Source organism: Neomonachus schauinslandi, chromosome 3 (assembly GCF_002201575.2).
Source record: "Neomonachus schauinslandi chromosome 3, ASM220157v2, whole genome shotgun sequence".
In the NCBI taxonomy this organism is placed as follows: domain Eukaryota; kingdom Metazoa; phylum Chordata; class Mammalia; order Carnivora; family Phocidae; genus Neomonachus; species Neomonachus schauinslandi.
In genome coordinates, this window is record NC_058405.1 from 187,954,305 (window position 1) to 187,972,912 (window position 18,608).

The following is an 18,608-nucleotide window of genomic DNA, read 5'->3' on the forward strand; positions in this document are numbered from 1 at the left end:
TCAGACGTGCTGAGGTGGCTGTTCTGTGACGGCTCCTGGTATTTGTTTCTACTCTAGGAGGCTATTCTGGGCGGAGTCCATATCAGATGGTTCTTTGTGTTTTGGTTGTAAGGTTGTAACCTCATCTGGAACTATTTGGTTGTAAGATTTGGATGCTCGTGCAGATGTTATCATTAGAAGAATCTCTTCCAGGGGAGGAGAGATTTTCCTGCAGAGGAAAATGCTCCCAGACAGGCCTGGTCCTGTGTGCCCTCCAAGACTGGGAAGAATAGGTAATCGGCCGGAATGTCTTGGTTTTTCTCCACACAAATTCCAGAGCTTCTTTGCAGCTGTCCAAGGGACAGGTGCACAGTTGTGTGTTACCCTTGATTAAATCCTTCTGATTCCTCAGCTGCGTCTCCCTAGAGCACTGAAGGCTGCAGAGGAAAGTGGAGCATCTCCAGGGGAGCTCTGGCCTCGGCCAGCGCCCAGCACCTCAAGAGTGACCATCGGTGGCCGAGGCTGTGTTGTCACACAGACCACGAAGTGTGGTGCTTGCATTTGTTTCTACAAAGTGACACTTAATACATCTGGTTTTCATTTTACCTGAAGTCATCTTTGCCTGGCATTTAGCAAGAAAGACCACCAAGAAATGTCTGACCTTTTCCTTTGTTTGGGAGTGAGAAGCTATTCACAAGGGACTCTTATTGGCATGTTTTTAAAAATCAAGACTTTTTCTCCTTGGCCTATATAAGTGGACGTGAGTTTTCAGCTTGGTTTTACATGCTCCCTCTTGGCTCACGGTACCAGAGTGTGTGGAGGAATCTCTCCCCTGTTCCCCATGGAGTAGACATCATTATCTGAAAAATGGGTTGGATTAAGGTTTCTTCTAGGCCTGGTTGTGGTAATATAAACGAGTTCCCATTCTCCGAAGATGCAGTCTGTGTGGAACACCAGGCTGACCTAGTGCAGAGGGAACAAGGGAGAGGACAGTGTCTTAAGGCAGCTCCAGCCCTGCACACAGGTCCCGGCAGGGACTCCTGGTGGGAGCTCCCCAGAGGGCCAGCCAGTGAGCTTACCTGAGATCACAAGTGCTCAGGTGCTCTGTGGAGACCCGATCAGTGCTGGCCTGTCTCCCCTGCACCCGCCTCACGGCCCAAAGTCTTCAAGCACCATGCTTAGGATATTTGATGATGAAAACCAACACAACATTGTTTTGGATTTTAAATACTTAACATTGGCAAAACTTGAGTTTTTTTCCCTTTCCAGCATTTTATTTTATTTTTATTTATTTTAAAGATTTTATTTATTTATTTGACAGAGAGAGACACAGCGAGAGAGGGAACACAAGCAGGGGGAGCGGGAGAGGGAGAAGCAGGCTCCCCGTCGAGCAGGGAGCCCGATGCAGGGCTCAATCCCAGGACCCTGGGACCATGACCTGAGCCGAAGGCAGACGCTTAACGACCGAGCCACCCAGGCGCCCCCCCACACACCTTTCCAGCATTTTAATCATGTCCATGATACTTACTTATTTAAACTAATTGTAACTGATGACTTGTCTTTCACAGAATGAGGACTGGTAGTGGCCTCATCTGGAACTATTGTTCTTCTCCCAATTTTGGGAAGGATTACTGGAAATAATCGCTTCTTTTTTTTTATAGAGGGACCATATAGAGCTTTTTAATATTATATGCAGAGGCAGGAGAGGATGGTTGCATCAATAAAATAATAAAATGAGAAGTTGCAAGGACGTAGGAGCCACTCCTCCTTTTTTCATGTGAGCCTGCCTTGCCTGGTTCTCTGCCCGGGACATTTTGCTCCCCAGGAGACATGTGGCAATATTTGCACACATTTTTGGTGGGGTATTCTGTCACCAGTAGGGAGAGGCCAGGGATGCTGCTCAACATCCTCTGATATGCAGGGCGGACGGACCCTCAGCAAAGGAGGACCCAGCACAGAGTGTCTGTGGTAACTGAGCTTGGCCACCCTGCCGGGACGAATGCCAGAGACCACCTCCTTCTTGGAGCCTTTTTAAAAAATCTTTCAGCTAGAAATAATCATTTTCTGCCTTCTTACCTGCCTCCTTCCTCTCCCAGGTAACACTTTCTGCTGGATGGTGGTTATTTAGGACACTTGTCCGGCCCCTCACCTCCCAGCTCCCCCATCCCTGAGCAGAGCGCGTTCTGGGTGGAGTCGGGGTGCGCCGCACAGCTGTCTACCTGCTGGAGAGCAGAAAATGGACGAGCAGGTGGGCGTCTTGCTGTGTCCTCTTGGAGGCCACCGGCTGCCAGGGCCCCCGCTTCTGATGTGCCTCACATCGTGCTCGGCAAGCATTCGTGCTGCAGCCCCACGCAGGTGTGCTCGCGAGCGTCCGCATCTTGTCCTGCTCCGCTGTCATCCAGAATCGGCGAGGGCTGCCCGGAGAAGCCCTTTGTTTGCGGGACGCTGAGCTGGACTTGGGGCACCATGGACCAGGAGTGGGGGGGGCGTTCTCTCACGCCTCCTCTGCCCCCCAACCCCCCGCCACTTCCCACAGAGGCGCCCAGCTCCTGGCCTCCTTGTGCAAAACTGCCTGATTCTCTGATCGACATATGCCTTCAGATGGGACATGGACTGAAAAAACCCTTTCCTTCATGTAAAGTCTCACCAAATTTGGTTTTGATAAGTAGTTGCTGACCTCTTCTTCTGGCTCCTTCTGTCTGGCGCCCGCTGATGTTGCCCATTGAGAGGACACTGTGGGGCGTCCTGTTAAAATTGAAGAGGATGGAGCCCAGGTGCTGCCCTAGGATGTCCGTGTGCTCATACACGGGGGACCGTGAAAGGTTCTGTTGGCAGCGGTGGCATTACTGTTGGTCCTTGAGGAAAAATGTAGGTAGAACCGACCTCAGGTGCTCAGAGGACCTCCTCCTTCCTGCTGGGTCAGAAATGTCCTGGCCTTAGGGACCCAGTGCACTGGTCCCTCTGTGACTCGTCAAGTCCTTTTCTCTTTCCTGGCTCTTCTTTTAACTTTCAGTTTATAAAATGAGGGAAATGGGGCCCCTAATGAGTTCAGCCCAGGTAGGGCTGATCGCAGAGTCGTCGGTCTGCAGAAGCTGAGCATCGTAGTAGGTCTTAGATCAGAAAGCATTCCTCCCGTGGTGATCGGACTGGAGTCTCGTGCCAGAAGAAAGGTACATCAGGAAAGTGTTGGTGTAGCACAAATGCCTTTCTTCTTCTTTCTGTATCTTTCAGTCAACCTGCTGCCAGAAAATAGTCTTTAAAGTGCCCCATGAACTGGGGGAGGTGCTTTGTTGCCCCTGGGGTGGGCGTGCAGAGCCTGGGCAGGGTCAGTGGTTGGTCCGCTGCAGTGGCCCACACACGCGGTTCTGCTAAGATACTGTAAATGTGATCCCTGGCCGGCAAGTTCTGTTACTTGGAAAGTCAGCTTGTGTAGCAGATGGCTCTGCTGACTATCAGAGATGTCCTTTAAATAAGGCTTATCAGTTCTAGTAACACTGGAGAAATAATTTTCTCATGGAGGATGTTTAATTTATAGATGGCTAGGAATGGCCCAGGACAGGGAAGTCTTGGGAGGGTGGCCAGATGATCCCCTAAACCCAGAATGGGTGAGGAAAGCCAGCTGCAGGAGGCGATGGAATGGGGAGGGATAGGTAGGGCTGGCCCCCATTCCTGGATCCCTCTGCAGTCCTTCCCTGTCGGGCACTGGAGCCCCTGCAGTGTTGAGCTTTTGCCTGCCTCCCTGCTACTTGATTTTGATGGAGCAGTGAGATCAACCACAGGCTTTTTTTTTTTTTTTTAATAAGCCAAAATGATGATATATTTGAAGGCACAGAAAAATTTAAGAAATGATTGTGTAGAGGGGTCAGTTTCAAAAGCAGCAGAAAAAGCATAGTGCCACCTGAACATATATAGTATGATTGCTTCTATTTTTAAAAGGCAGGTCTAGCTGCATAAAGGGGATTTAGATTTTGGAGGGACAAGATCTGTCTAAGCCTCTGATTCTTTGCATTGGAAGAGCCCATGTATCCAGGGCAGTGGGGAGAGGTGACTCTCCCCATCTTTCAGCCTAGACTGTCAGGCCTGGCGTGGAATCATTGTGATTGGTGTGGAAAAGAAATGCGTTCCTGGGAGGGGAAAGCACTGAGGGGTAGTGAACCTCTCTGCTGTGGCTGGAAGAGTTTCCCTCATTCAACACAGGCTGAGATTCCCAGTCATCTAAGGTGGATCAAATGGAATCTTCTACTCTGCAGACTGCATCCTCCCACAGCCAAGTGCAAACCCTGGGCTGGATTCTAGACAGCCCAACCGGCGGGAGTGGGAACAGGCCTGCAGTTCAAGATTGGAGCCCTGAAGGAATGCAATGTTACTTTTTACCTTTGGCTCATATAACAAGCAAGATCTATGTCTTAATTATGGGCTAACTAATTTCATAGTAAAATTCATCTCAATATTTGAAGGTTGCCTTGGTCTTAAAAAGTGAGAGTGGATCCCAGGCTAAGCTACAAACCCTGGGTTCTGATCCCACCATGGCCCGAAGCAGAGAGGTCCCTGCCACTCCTCGTGGCCGAGTTCCATTGTCTGCACTTAAAGCCAGCTTGACTTTTCTGTCCACACAGCTGCAGCGATGAAACCGTAGATCCCACCCAGTGCTACTGGGGCTCACCCTGTAGACAGACAGACAGACAGGCGGCAGGGCGCTGCTCTGTCTCCCATCCTCTCAACCTCCCTCCCAGTCTTCATGTAAAATCTCATGGCCTTGAAAACACCATTGTTTCACAACTTTGTGAGTTCTTTGAGGACAGAGACTCTGCCTTCTCACCGAGTCCTGTGCAGTAGGTGTCCAAAATATATTTGAAGAATAAATGAACAAATAGAAAAGTGAATGAGTAAATGGAAACTTGCTAGATGTTGTTAACATTTGATTAGTGCCAGGCTCAGTAGTATTCACACACGTCTCTCTCTTCACGGTCATCAAAGCAAATGCTGATGCTTACAAAGACGAAAAACGCCACTGTGGCATGGGGATGGGCACAGGTAATGTGACCCCAGGCTCAGCTCTCAGCACTGAGCTGTGCAGCCTTGGGGAAAACACCCACCCTCTCTGAGCCCTTGGCATCCACATAAACTGATGGGCTCTAGGAACCTCATTCTGATAGCTGATGACTGTCCGTCTCCCACTCTGGAAGTTGCTGGTTCTTGGGTCTTATCCAAGAGGGCTTTTTATCCAAACTGAAGGTAAGACTGATCTGTCCTGGGGTTCCCTAACTTTCCACTTGAGGACATGTTAGAGACACTGCTCTTGAACCCTTGAGTGCCAGGAGTAGGTGGACAGAGCTTGCGATGACCCTATGATTGAGGCAGTCATGTCCAGGTGCAGCCACTGGGGGTGGTCAAATGCGTTTTAAACTTTTTTTTTTTAAAATGGACTTTATTTTTTAGAGCAGTTTTAGGTGAACAGCAATTTTGAGCAGAAGGTATAGAGGGTTCTACTCTGCCTCCTGCCCCTACACACGCATGCCTCCTCCACTACCCACATTCCCTCCAGAGTGGTTCATTTGTTGTGATCGATAAACTGATGCTGGCATATTGTTATCACCCAGAGTCCATAGTTCCCCTTAGGGTTCACTCTTGGTGTTGTGCATTCTTTGTGTTTGGGCAAACGTATAATGACACATGTCCACCATTATGGTGCCATATAGAGTGTTTTCCCTGCTCTAAAAGTCCTCTGCTCTAAAGTATCTTCTTAAAAAGAAATGGAATCACCTAGCAAGCTTTCTATCTCATTAAACCTGAATATTTAATTTCCCTCCGAAGTAAAATCCAGATTTCCTAAGCCACAGCCTCCTTCATAAGAGACCACGCCATTCATCTTTGTATCCCCTTCTGTGCTGTGAACACGATATTTGGTGAAAGGAGGGGAAAGCAGGACTTGGAAACAGTCATGGAATCCCAGAATGACGCTTTGCTGTCAGCACCTTCCCTCAGAACAGCTTCTCACGCATCTTTGGCAGTTCCAGGCCTAGAGAAGCCTGTGTAAGCATCCAGCTTGATCAGTGGACACTTTATTTATGACATTTTCCTATGGAAACTTGTAAGCCAGCAAACGGAAACCCCTACGTTCAGTACATCATCAAGAATTAATAGATTGATCATTAAAAAAAAGATCAACTACGTGAGAATATTGTGCTGCATCAGGTCATACCAAGAACCAGGATCTAGACATCCAAGAGACGCAGCAGGTGGGGGAAATTTGATGGAAGAGAAACTCAGCGTGCAATATTTAGCACTTACACAGAATGCTTGGCACATGGTGTCTTAGCTATTTCAGTTCTCTGCTCAGAGTTTGGGTCCGATTTTCTCCATCCCTACCTTCCAGGTGTAAAATCTAAGATGAAAGTGGAAGGCTTGGACAGGCAAGTCTTCTTTCCTCCTGCTCTGAACCGCTGTGTTCTCCTGCCTGTTACTGTCAGGGGCCTTTTCCCACACCTAGGGAAAATACTCCCCAAATGGTATTCTAGGAGTGAAACTGCATGGTCCTTCGCTGAAGGGCAGTGGTGTGAGCAGCACATCACAGGGAAGCTACCACCCTCGCCTCTCCCTTGCTGTCTCCATCTTGGCGTGCACTTTTTCCTCCCCAAGTGTAGTAACAAGTACACTTGTGAGGGGGTAACAAGTACCTGAGATACCTTGCTTTCCTAAAGAAGTCATTGTTTGAGTTGCATCCTCTTCAGAGCTCCAAATAAACAGGTGAGAGATGGCCCATATTTGGTTTTGCAGGCCAGGCCCCGGAGTGTAGGTAGTGTAGGGGTAGGGTTCAGGCGAGCTGCCAGGCCGGCCCCCCCCCCGGAGGCTCCGGTCCGCGCGGCGGCGATCCAGCCCGGCACTTCTGCCTGCCCACCAGGCCGCGCTCCCGCCGCCACCGCCGCCGCGCTCCCGGGACTCGGCCGCCGGGCTGGGCGCGCGGCCTGCGGTCGCTGCTCGTCGGCCCCCTCCCGCCCCGCCCCGGCGCGCATTTCCACTTTAAACCGCCGCCCGCCCGCCCGCCCCTCGGCCGCTGCCGGCGCGGCTGCCCGCGAGTCCCAGCTCAGGGAGTGGCGGAGGCTGCGGAGCTGCCGAACTGTGCAGAAAAGGCCTGAAGATGCGAGCCGCCCCGCGCCGTAGACAATGAAGCCGCTGGTGCCTCCGCCCGCCCCGGGCCCCGCGCGCTGCGGCCGCACCTGCCGGCAAGACCGTCCCCGCGCCTGACCGCCGGCTCGCCCGCCGCTCCGCCCACCCGCCCCGCCGGCCCATGGCTCGGCGCCCCGGTCCCGGACCCCCGCACTCGGGCCGCGCGGCGCACGGGCCGGCGGGCGCCAGGGGTGTCGTCCCCGCAGCCTGAGCTCAGCCCTCTCGGCCACCGGGGGGCGTGGGTCCACTCCGGGCGTGCCCGTTCTCCCGTCTCGCCCCGCGACCGCGCGTCCCGGCCCGCGGCGCGCTGGATGCAGCGGGGCCCCGGCGGGCGGCGCGGCGGCGGCGGCCGTGGCCCTGGGCGACATGTACCTGCTGGACGGCAGCAGCGAGCCCGCGTCTCCGCCCGCGGACGCGATGCCGCGCGGGACGCCCCCCAGGAAGACGGTCTACCGCATCTCCGTAACCATGGTCAGGAAGGACCAGCTGGCCGCGCCGGGCCCCGACCCACGCCCGGCTCTGAGGCCGCGGCCCGCGTGCTCCCCTGATGCGCCCGGACGGCTGGTGGAGGAGGCCGAGGAGGAGGCGGCCGACGCTGAGGACCCCGAGGGCCGCCGGCCGCGCGCCTGGGACTTCCGCACCTTCCGCACCCGCAGCACTGGGCAGCTGGAGCTCGGGCGGCTCCGGCCTTGCGCACGCGGCCTCGAGCCCGCGGACTTGGCCGGCAGCGCCCCGGCCGTGGAGGAGGGGCCCGGCTCGCCCGCGCCCGGCAGCCCCGACGTGGAGGGGGTCCGGGCCGCGCCCCTGCGGCGGAGCCTCAGTTTCAGGCACTGGAGCGGGCCCGAGGCGTCGCGAAGTCGGACCCTGGGCCGCGGGAGACGCCACAGCAGCTCCGGGAGCCTGGCCTGGGCGCCCGGTGGCGAGGCCTTGGCGGACTCCGGGGCCACGGTGGAGCCCGCGGCGCCAGCGCAGCCCGCCTCGGAGAAGCGCAACACCCTGGATGTGGGCGAGGTGCTCAGCAAGAACGAAGCGCTCTCGGACCTGGAGCGCTGGGAGCGCAGCAAGAGTAAGAACCGCACGCTAGACAACAGCGACCTGCAGCGGCTGGAGCGCGCGCGGGCGGCGGCCGCGGGCCCCGGCGCCGCTTCGGAGCACCGGCTGCTGCGCTTCTTCAGCGGCATCTTCGCGCGCAGGGATGGCGCGCCCGGCGGCGGTCCCTCTCCCCGGAGTGGCGGCGCCTCGCGGCCCCGCGGCTACTTCAGCAGCCTGCGGCGGGCCCCAGCCGACGCGCACTCGTCCAGCGCGGAGAGCATCGACGGGTCCCCGCGCAGAGGTGGGCAGCGCGGCCAGGGAGGCGAGGGCAGTGGTGGGAGCTGGCCTGGTTCCGCAGCGGCCTGCTTAGCAGAGTACGTTGGGATTTGGGAGTAGCCAAGGGACCTGCGTTCCCCGAGCCACCAGCCGGCAGGTGGTCACGGCAGGTGGTCACGCCGGTTGTGAACTCGTGTACTGCGGGTTTTCCCCAGTAACACCGCTGCGGCCGGGAAGTGTGTGGCTGCCCCTGTCTCCAGTGTGTCTGGTGGTGCCATTCGGAATCTGCTCAGCCGCTGTGAGCCTGTCTGGGGAGAGATCACCTTGCCGGGTGGCGCAGCCGCCTTCTCAAGCAGAGCCGTGCGCTCGCCGCCCCGCTGTGCGCTCGCAGACTGGGATGCCTGTGGGCTGCCTGGGACCTGGCCCTGAAGCTGGCACACAGGTGGTGCTGCCTGGCCAGGAGCAGCCGCGTTCATCTTGCTTAATTTCTTCCTCCACCTCCCAAGCCTGGCCTCCCTATAGGTGCTGCCATGTGTGAGCGCTGTGGTGGTGCCTCCCTGACTTAGCCCCTCTCACCTATCGCGTTCCTGCTAAAGATGCTTCATCCCAGTGGTCAGGGAGACAGGTCTCTCCCCAGGGCCTCTGGAATCTTAGCAGGAGAGCAAGTCTGGGAGGGCATTCTGTTTGCTTCTGATGTATTCTCCCGTACGGGAAGGAAAATCACAACCCCACAGCCTGTTCTGAAACTTCACTTCCCTGTTTCTTGCGCCCTCCAACAGGGACCTCACAGGGAAGGTTTTGGAGGCAGATGTGACAATATTGTCTTGCAAGAACTAGGTAATCTGGTGGTGTTTGGAGGTCACACTCCTCCAGAAGTTGCAAAACACAGATCCCCTTCTTTCCTCATGTGGGGTCATCACCCTAAAGGGAAGGGGGGTGGGTGAGCGGAGGGGCTGGATTGTTACACCCTGCTCATGTTGGGGGTGGAGGGGATGGATAAAGATACTGTCCCCATGTACTTCACCACCGAGAAATCATTAGTAACATCCCTTGTTCTGATTCCCAAACCCTGCTGCTGGTAGAGATGAGGGTAGTTGAGGCCCTGCAGTGTGGGCTTTTAATTAGAGATTGTCCACTGGTAACTTACCCCCTCCCCAGAGTACTGAGAATATTCCTTGCTAGTGGACTTCCCAGGTCAGCTGACTGCCTAGGGTGTGTATGCAAACAGCCAGGGCAAAGACATCATCGTGCTTGCCTAAGTATTTTTTTTTTTTTAAAGCAATTTTTTCTTTCTTTTTTTTTAAGATTTTATTTATTTGCGAGAGAGAATGAGAGACAGAGAGCATGAAAGGGAGGAGGGTCAGAGGGAGAAACAGACTCCCTGCTGAGCAGGGAGCCCGATGTGGGGCTCGATCCCGGGACTCCAGGATCATGACCTGAGCTGAAGGCAGTCGCTTAACCAACTGAGCCACCCAGGTGCCCTCGCCTAAGTATTTTTAAGGGAAACTGAAGATCAGTGATGTCATGTCGTAACATGCTTCTAATGATCCTCAGAATGTGATAGAGAATATTTGAAGTTAAGCACTTGAATATGCAGTAGAGTTAAGATCGGAATTTTCTTTTTATCGGTGAGGTTGTGATACACAGTTACCTATTGCCAGCCTTGTGTTAGTTGAACTTGCACATCTCGTGGCTAACCTGACCCGGAATGTTCTAGAAGGGACTGTGATTGACTCCAGCCATTATCCCATCCCTTCCTGCATGCTCTTAAGGTACTAAAAAATGATGTGAGTTATTTTGTTCAAGTTGGTTGGTGTAAAGTTGCTCTTGTCCTGACTTGCGTTCAGTGGAGGTTCAAATCCGCAGGGTCCAGTTCTGCCTATAATAGCAGGCTTGACTCTTTGTTCTCCTGGATTTGCTGAAAATAGTGATTAGCCGCCTGGGTTCCAGACAAGTACCCATGGCTGGCGGGGAGGGGAGTAGAAATGCACACACACGATTTAGAATGAACGCGTTTCATCGTGGTCCCTATCGATATAAGTTCAAAGTATTGGGGTTTGGGTATTGGTGATCTGGTCGGATGGATTGATGCATTTGGAAAGCAGAGGTATAAAGCGTGTTGGAATTTGTCCCTCTAGGGTAGTGTAAGATTATAACAATAATAATTACAGTAATGCTTGGTTTGTTTGTTTCTCAGGGTGGAATTACTTTGGTCTGAGACGTAACACTAGCTAGCATTGTGGGTTGTGTGGAAGAACGGACTATGAATGAGCTAGGTTACAGCACACACAGCCCGAATTCCAGGATCTCACTCGACTCTGAAGTTCGAGGTAATCACAGAAAAAGCCACAGTCCTCACTTGCCTTTGGCTAAAAGGCCTGGAGCAGTGTCTCTGTTCTCGAGGTTTGGTAAGGTCAGTGGCTCTTCCGGTCAAGGTGCAGCCCCTTTATTATGCTGTTCTACTTTTTACATGTTTGCTTCCTCTGACGTAAATTGCTCAGAGTTAGGTGCTACTTAAATGAAGTTTTGAGTTTAAGGTAAAATGCTCTGAGGTAACATTCCGATGCAGTGGAACCCAGGCTCCGTTTCCCTGTAAGTGTCCGTAGCGCACAGGTCCACAAAGCCTTGCCCAAACCATGGGGCCAGGGAGGTCTGCAAGACTTAGAAAATTTGGATTTTAGGAAGGTAAAATGCTGTGTATTACAGGACACTGTGTGTATAGTGGGGGCAGCGTCCTGCATTCAGACACCGATAATGTGCAGCGGAGCCTGAGATAGTCCCATTCAGTGTGATAAGTATGTTTTAGCATTTAGAGTCTGCTAAGCATTTGTGAATAAAGCTTCCATCTTCAGTCCTTTATGGATTTCAGAACTCCGGACAAATGTAGTATACATCATGAACAGCATCTCTAGCTTTCTTTAAATCTTGGGCCACAATGTATTAAAATTTGAAGTTCTTTCAAGTATAAAGGAAATTAGAGGACCCTTGTCATCGGGGCAGGTTTTCCTTTCATTAGACTCTTTCAGCTATTAAGTTGTCTTTAAAAGACAAAGTATTATATTAGGTCATTTACTTAGCTTCTTAGGATTACATGCTTGGTCTTAGACAAGGTACCTAGACTAGGGAAGGAAGATGGTTAGTCTTTTGAAGCACACACAGGCTCACACATCACGTGCGTATGGTTTTCTTGTCTTAAAGCATCAGGATGAAAGGATCGGAGCACCTCCTTTTGTGGGATGGTTCTCTTGTGCTTTTTAATCCCTATTAGGCTTTTCCTCTTCCTCCGACTGTTACACCCCTGCCTCCCAGAGACCCATGGCCGATTTCTCTCTCTTAGGTTCATAACCATCAGGAGCCCCAGAAGGTTTCAGAGCGGCCCTGTGTCAGATCAAGGGCAGGTTCCTATGACTTGATATCCCTCCCCCCCCCACCCCCCACCAGGACAGAGTCTGTTGACACAAGTATAATTTAATGCAAAAAAAAAGATCGAATAACAAGTGATGAGTTACATTGCAGGGTGTCCCTTCCTGGCTCATGCTCTCTGTGTCCCCCGCTGCTGCCGGCCAGCCCTCCCTGGAGCCAGCTGTAGGCAGTGCCCGCGCAGGGCTGCAGGTGTCTTTGGGGTGTTCTATTGCTGTCCGTGAGGATTGATGACAGCAATAAAGTGATTCACGGATAGCCCTGACTTAGCTTTTCAGATTAGTAATTTACAACTGATTTTTGACAGCACGTTTTTTGAGTGGCTTTGTTCTTTAATTTCTGATTTCCTTGATTTGTATCACTCCACTTGTGCAGCTAGATAGACTGTTTTATAGTTAAAAAAAAAAACACAAAAATCTTCAGTGGAGAAAGAGAGGAAGCAGTAATTAAATGAAATAAAATTACTGAAATAACTTGGTACATTTTTATTTTTTTAACTTGATTTGTTGCTGAAAAGGACATACACGGTTTTAAAGAAACAGTATAATTCAGAGTTTCTCATTTGAAACGTTTTAAACTAATTATGTACTCCACATTTGGGAAATCACATGGCTTTTTATAAATGACTCTAGATAGTAATTTAGGAGAACCTTCACTGTTTTTGTTATAAGGTCAAATTGCTTTCCTGGAGAACAGAGCAGCCCACTCTGATCCAGGCAGGGCTGCCCCCATGAAGGTCAGCCAGGGACGCTCTAAGGCAGGCGCTGGAGGCTTGGATGGTGTCTTGCTGCATTAATTTTCTCAGCGTGGAGGCCCGTGTGTCAGCATACCCACCTGTGAGCACCGGAATATCATGCTGCCAAAGGAACATTCAAAAGTACATCTGCCAAAGAGGGTCTTAACAGTTCAACTCAGTTGGCCCATTGCAGCAAAATCTGGTTGGTTATACAGTTAACACATACTTTTTGTTTGGAAGTGTAAGACTCAACTGTAAAGCACTGGTAGTACTTAACCCTTTTTTTAGTTGTCTTGTTTTTCTGTAGCATGGACAGATATTTATTGAGTTTCTGTGGTGTGTTCTGAGCAGGAGCTAGAGCTAAGCAAGGCATCGTTCCTGTCTTTGGAGGCCCAGTAGTCTTTTGGGGGATGGAGAAGTTCTAAGGAATCACAGCTTCATGGGATACTTAGGGGAAGCAGGACTGTATTTCTCTGCACAACATACCTCCGTTAGAGCACTGCTAATCCCAGTGTGTAATAATAACCTCGTTTACATACTTGCCACTTCTCCCTCCTGGGCATGAAGCCTGTGTTATTCCTCTTCATACTACAGAGTTTAGAGTACTGTGCTTGGCTCTTGCACTTTTATTAAATGTTTGTGGGAGGAATTAATGAGAGGACTGGGGGACACAAAAAAGGGAGCAAATGTCCTTGAGCAGGAGAAGGAGTTAATGAAGGCCTCACAGAGGGATAAAATGATTTGGGTCTCGCAGGATCACTAGGAGTTTAACAGCAGGAAAAGAGAAGATTCTCTGCCAGAAGGTTGGTTGGGATTTCTGTAGTTAACATCTAAGAAGTCATCCTGTTCCTCAAATGTATATGATTAGCACCAACATCAAGCATAAGAAAGGATATTACAGCTTCCACAATGAGTTGTTTTGTTTTGTTTTTAGTATAAATTTGTTTTTGATAGGAAATCTCCTTTAGGCTGTTACTTTTCTCTGTAATGATTCAAACAATCATTAATTTAAAATGATGTCACAGTGAGTAAAATAATGAAGAAAAGTAAAGGTTTTATTTATTAAGGTCAGTGATTGAGAGAAAGTATGTAGAGCTACAGTTCTGTCCCCAGGTGATGAACAGAATTGGAATTAAGGTCAACAGATTAGCAAAAAGAAGGGAGATTATTGTCTTTGTATCATTTCGAGAGAAGGACCATCTGCCCGCCATAGTTTTGCTCTGGGTTTTGTTCAGCTCAAATCTGAGTCAGCTGTGGTGTTGATGTTTACTTGTTTGTAGGTGACGGCCCTCGAAATTCTGTTTCTCGTTAGGTTTTTCAGTTGACAGAGGCATTCACATCTGTTCTCTTTTCTCCTGTTAAGTAAGAATTAACGTAGATGCCTCTATAATTAAACATGTTAGTCCCTGTCCATTCATTTGGTTGGTGTTCTTGTAATCTCTTGTTATTTCCATTTTCATAGTTGGTTTTCCATCCTAACATCACCAGTGGATCCAAAGACTCAGAGCTTATGGAGAAATCAGCTTTCCTGGGTTGGAAAGTGGACACTGTTGCTCACTCATTCTGTACCAGGCCGCCCCAGTGGGAGGCTTGTGAAGGGATCCTTTGGCTTGTCCTTATCTAACAAATGCAGATAATTTTAAGAGGTGCATTTCAGTTGGCAGGAATGAAAGGGAAAGTGAGGGTCACTTTCCTACACAGTCCTTTGTTGGGGGTTGTACGGAGTGCTGAATCTATTTCTGGTGTGATAGTAGGTCCAAGACTTTGCGTGACGCAGTGAGCCAGGCGTTTCCGGGAGCACGCAGGACTGCTCCCTTTATTCAGTGGGTTGTCTTTGAGTGGGACCAGCGGGACACACATTCACTTGAGTAGATGCCCACTTGTTTGAGATGGTCGTCAAAGGGAGTCTTGTGCTCTCTCTGTGCCTGTCATTGCCCGGGCTGCTTTCAGAGGTCCTGCTGACCCACTCCAGAGAGGGGAGTCCATGGACAATGCCAGCCTTGCTGGGGCAGCTCGCATTCTCTCCAGTTCCTACCCCCATCAGAATCGCTCAGACGCCACTTCTTCAGTTGATGGGGGTGGGGAACGGCGGGTATTTATCCAGTTTGTACCTTCCTGCTCACTTAGCAAGGGCTTTAAAACAACCCAGCACCAGTCGGTCTGTGAAGTATGTGAAACAGGATTCTGGACTTAGGGATGCTTACCTGTGACTTGCTTTCCTGCAGCTTACATCCCGCTACCTTAGAAACGGGCACAGTTCCTGTGGTGTGGGAGTCCCAGAGCAAGGCTGCTTCTGTCTTCTTCCACACCATGCAGCCAGCTCTTCGATAGCTCCCAGGTATTTGGAGCTTATTCTTCTGATTCGTTTAGTTCCCAAACTAGAATCCCCACCTTGTGAGAGTCTGATCTCTCTTGCATTCAAGAGTGGGTCCCGAATCGGCTTTCTTGATCTGGTTCATGGAAGATTCTGGGAGCCAAGTTCATTGAAGACATCGGAGATTTTTAGTTTGAAAGAGAAGCCCGGGAGTGTGGAGACTTGTCTGCCAGTATTTGAGAAGCAGACATAAGAAGGGCCCAGCAGTTAGTACCGATGAGGGAAACTCCCAGGGAAAGGGATTTTGCCTCAAAAGTAGGCAGTCACTTCTCAGAAGCCCACACACTATGGAACAGGCCGCCTTCTTATGTGGAAAGTTCCCATCACTGGAGGTGTCCAAACCCAGGCCAGTCAGGGAATGTTGGAAGGGTTGCTGTGTTTGTTGTCTGGGGGCTTAGAATTGATGGTCTTAAAGCCTCCTCCCAGTTTTAAGGTCAAGAGTTCCCTTCAGGATCTAGGATTTTGATGATTTTGTACCTGGTGTTCTCTCAGAAAGTGGCTTTCTCCCAAACTCAAAGGGAGATTTGTCTATTTTCTTTGTCCTCTTGCCTGGCCCCCACCTGGCCCCCGATGTGGCTCCCGCTTTGTTCTGCCGGCTCATCGAGTCAGGGTAGGAGTTCTGCCTGCCAGCCAGAAATAGTCGGCTCCCCCCTTACTCCACTGTCTCCCCAACAGCTGCCCCCACACCCCTCTCCAGCTAGTGCTCCCGGGCTCATGTTTTTCGGCCCATTGGGTCCCTGAGGTACAGATGTCATTTGTCCCCTTGGCTCCAGGGTGGTGGGGGATGTCTGAGCATGACATCACGGCGTTTCCTTCTTGCTCGCTTCCTCTTGGTGACCTGACTCAGGTGTGTGAGTGGTACCATGATGGGTGGCAGGAAGGAATGTTCTACGTACCGTGGGAGATTTTAAGTTGCCATGTGGAGAAGGCAGTGTTGAGTCGGTGGGGTAGGTTTCATCTTGGTGGCAACACTCAGGTTCGCCCGTGCCCCGACACGGCACGTAACTGCCCTGAGCTCTGTCTGCCTCGTGCATTTAAGTAAGGGGTTCACTCCCCACCTGGCTGGTTCTCAGGAAGGCCAGAGGTGAGTGGGAAAGCACGCACTAAGCCATGCAGGTCAACGGCGTTGGCCTTGCTTTAGTTATTGTCTCTGAGAAGTTCTGCAGAAGATCCAGGGATAGAGAATACCAAATACGTGGATATGCTTGGATTTATGTGTGCTGTGAGATGTGCATTTGCCCAGGTGGGGCGAATTCCCTCCCCATGCTATGGCAAGTATAAGTCAACCTTGTGGTTTGTTTTCAGCATGTCACCCTGTATTTCTCACAATCTGCACTTTTAACTGCTGCTTTTTAAATTACTGACCATTGTACCTTCAAATTATAAGCCGGGAGAGCAGTCCTCTTTTGTCTTTGGCATCATCTCCTCCCGCCCCTCGCCCCCTTCTTTATTCATGTCACTAGAAGATTAGCTGTTCTTTGCAGCATATGAATTCATGTCATTCCTGATCCACGCCAAGATGCGTTGATTTCAGAAAGCTGTTCCTAGCAGTGCCTTCCCTTATCCTGCTCCTGCTTCCTCCTGGAGGGCCGGCAGCTGGAGAGCATCAGCTGCAGAGCAGAGGACCCCGCGTCCCTGAAGGAAGAAACCCCCTTCCCACGTTAGTGACTGATCGTTCTCTTGGCAGTGACTTGCAGCCTTCACAGTAATAAGCACTGGTATGAAGTATTTATCAAGTGTGTTCGGTGAAGTATTTTGTAATAAAGATCATTTGGAGCGTTCCACATTATCCTATAATGTTTATGTTTTCTAATATAATGACCCAGGTGGTGTCATTGGACCCGTGCTGCTCTCAAGCCAACGTTCTGACTCTCTTTTTATGGATAGATCCTCCCTGGGCTTAACGATGGGGCAAGGTGCTGATAAACCCATTGTAAGTTGGTAACATCCTAAGTCGAAAATGCAGTTGGTAGACCTAACTTACTGAGCATTACGGCTTAGCCTAGCCCACCTTCAGTGTGCTCAGAACACTTCCATTAGGCTGCAGTGGGCAGAATCGTCTGACACAAAGTCTGATTTGTGATAAAGTGCCGTCTCCTGCAATGTGTTGAACACCGTACTGAGAGTAACAGACACAATGTCTGTGGACACAGAACGGTTGTGTGTATCTTGTTGACCCCGTGATCGCTGGCTGCCTGGGAGCCGCCGCTGGCCTGCATCCGAAAGGGGCTTGGACCACACGTCGACAGCAAGCACGGTCTCTACTGAACGCATTCGTTTTCGCAGCCTCGTGCATCGGGGACCGCCCGTTTGGTGCTACTGCTTTGGATAAAAGTGCCGAGCTTGACCGTTCGCTCTAATATAGAACACGCTCATCACTAGTGCCCGCGAGAAACCCTAGTGAGAGGCCCTTTGGGTGAAACATAAGAGATGAGAGCATAGGGAGCGGACTCCGTGGCTGGGCTTCCTTGTAGGGACCCCCACCCTTTAAGACTGGGGAGTGGTAAAGAGATACATGCATAAGATTGAGAACATCTGCGTTGTCAGTGGCCTGGGGCTCAAGTTTTAAGAAACTGGGCATCTTTGGGCAAGAGTTAGGGCTTTGATGTGGCTGTGGGGGAAGCGTCGGGCCTGAGCCCGGGTGGTGGTGGGATGGAGCGGGGGTCTGAGTGTGAATGCCGGTGTGCAGAAGCATCAAGGGTCCGGGACCGCTCTGGAAGCTGCATCTTAGGAGGTGCTCTTGGGCCTGTTCATGGGGACCAGTCTTGGGGAATGATGGATGCCCCCATGCCTGTTTACTGGCCTCAGTGGGCCGGGGCAAGGGGACCCAGGTGGCCTCTTCACGTCCTTGGAGAGGCACTGAGGACACAAGTCTGGCCTCCCTGAGGACTTGCTTTTATGTGGCAGCAGGTGGCCATGCATTCGGACTGGTTCTGATGCTTGCAGTGTGGCTTCTGGTAGCAGGCTGGCACTTCTTGTCCTCACGTCATCGGGAGTGTTTGTTCTGACGGTTCTTCTGCAGAGGGTCCTCTTAAGGCCTCGCCAGGAAAAGCACGGGCCAGTGGGAAGAGAGTCTGCGGGCCCCCAGAGGCTCCTTCTCCATCACCCTGGGCGCACTGCCCATCTGCACGCTGGGCTGGCTCGGGGCCATGGCGCCAGGTGAGGTGACCAGCGCCCTTGGCTGCGGTTCGGGACTCGGTGGCCACACACTTACCCTTACCTTCTCCTCTCAGCTGCTCGGTCCGCTGCCTGCCTGAGAGTTTCTGCTCCTTTCACACCAGCACGACCGTTGCATGGTTCTCCCTGCAGGTGGAGAGCACACACTGGAAGGGAGCTTTTTCCAATCCAGTGCTTTGGTCCTGAGCTCCTTTCTGCCACACTGCAGTTGACTGGCTCGTCCACCCCCTTCCCCCGGGACAGCCAGACACACGGACACACAGACACAGCCACTCGGGAAGGCGTTCATCTTTTTACAGACCCGTTGAAATTTGAAGCCTTCGCCTACCCATTCTTAAACTAGGATCTCAGAGTTTATGACACGAGTGAGCGTCGAGGGGCGCCTGGGTGGCTCAGTCGGTGAGCGTCCGACTCGGTGTCGGCTCAGGTCATGATCAGGGTCATGAG